Here is a 1488-nt window from a genome sequence, read left to right on the forward strand (position 1 = left end):
GCTGACGTAACTTCTAGTATGTCACACGGAGTCCACGCCTGTCCTCGCGAGAGCTTGTGAGGTAGATGCCTGTGCCGCCATCTTTGTTGTGGGAAACACTTACTCTAAATGGGTTTGGTGTTGGAAAACTAGAAAGGAAAATGGGGGTTTTGCTAGTCAATGATATGTGCTGCATATGTTAAAAAGTGTGCTATGGAATTGTTTTAATGATACATGGGCACAGAATACCACTGGTTGCTCCCACTGACCACCAATGCTGGGGAATTCTTCCACTGACCAATGCTTGGGAATTCTTCCACTGACCACCAATGCCGGGGAATTCTTCCACTGACCACCAATGCCAGGGAATTCTTCCAATGCCGGGGAGTTCTTCCACTGACTACCAATGCCGGGGAGTTCTTCCACTGACCACCAATGCTGGGGAATTCTTCCACTGACCACCAATGCAGGGGAGTTCTTTCACTGACCACCAATGTCGGGGAGTTCTTCCACTGACCACCAATGCCGGGGAGTTCTTCCACTGACCACCAATGCCGGGGAGTTCTTCCACTGACCACCAATGCCGGGGAGTTCTTCCACTGGCCACCAATGCTGGGGAGTTCTTCCACTGACCACCAATGCCGGGAACTTCTTCCACTGACCACCAATGCTGGGGAATTCTTCCACTGACCACCAATGCTGGGGAATTCTTCCCACTGACCACCAATGCTGGATAATTCTTCCACTGACCACCAATGCTGGAGAATTCTTCCACTGACCACCAATGCCGGGAACTTCTTCCACTGACCACCAATGCTGGAGAATTCTTCCACTGACCACCAATGCTGGATAATTCTTCCACTGACCACCAATGCTGGAGAATTCTTCCACTGACCACCAATGCCGGGAACTTCTTCCACTGACCACCAATGCTGGAGAATTCTTCCACTGACCACCAATGCCGGGGAGTTCTTCCACTGACCACCAATGCCGGGAACTTCTTCCACTGACCACCAATGCCGGGGAGTTCTTCCACTGACCACCAATGCCGGGGAGTTCTTCCACTGACCACCAATGCCGGGGAGTTCTTCCACTGACCACCAATGCCGGGGAGTTCTTCCACTGGCCACCAATGCTGGGGAGTTCTTCCACTGGCCACCAATGCTGGGGAGTTCTTCCACTGGCCACCAAAGCTGGGGAGTATTGATGCTAGCGTGTTTTTTTTTCTACCAATTGTTACTGATGCAGGGGTTTTTCGTCTCACGAATTATCAGTGCTGAGGTGTTTTTTAATCCCTTTGTCTGCCAATGCCTGGGTTGTTGTTCTACCACTTATTATTGATGCTAGATTTTTCTGAACACAGACTACCAATTATGAGTGGCTACTGGTACTGGGGTGTTTTTCCTCTCAATGACTACCAGTGCTGGGGTGTTTTTTCATTCAAAGGCTACCAATGCTAAAGTATTCTTCCCCCTACTGTCCACTGATGCCGGGGTGTTTTCCCTCCCA

Source organism: Rana temporaria, chromosome 4, assembly GCF_905171775.1.
Source record: "Rana temporaria chromosome 4, aRanTem1.1, whole genome shotgun sequence".
NCBI classification, from domain to species: Eukaryota; Metazoa; Chordata; class Amphibia; order Anura; family Ranidae; genus Rana; species Rana temporaria.